The sequence below is a fragment of the Arachis duranensis genome, unplaced genomic scaffold (assembly GCF_000817695.3).
Source record: "Arachis duranensis cultivar V14167 unplaced genomic scaffold, aradu.V14167.gnm2.J7QH unplaced_Scaffold_44922, whole genome shotgun sequence".
In the NCBI taxonomy this organism is placed as follows: domain Eukaryota; kingdom Viridiplantae; phylum Streptophyta; class Magnoliopsida; order Fabales; family Fabaceae; genus Arachis; species Arachis duranensis.
Window position 1 is genome coordinate 12339 of NW_026264930.1, and position 285 is coordinate 12623.

The window sequence follows — 285 nt, forward strand, 5'->3', positions numbered from 1 at the left end:
ATTTTTCATTCTGTTTTTGCTCTTTTCATTGATTTTGTGACTTCTCATGATCATCAACCTAAAAAAATATAAAATAACAAAAGAAAATAGTTAATTATAAAACATTGGGTTGCCTCCCAACAAGCGCTTTTTTAATGTCATTAGCTTGACAGAAGACTCTCATGGAGCCTCAGAAATGCTCAGAGCTATGTTGGAACCTCTCAACACCAAACTTAGAGTTTGAATGTGGGGGTTCAACACCAAACTTAGAAGTTGGTTGTGGCCTCCCAACACCAAACTTAGAGT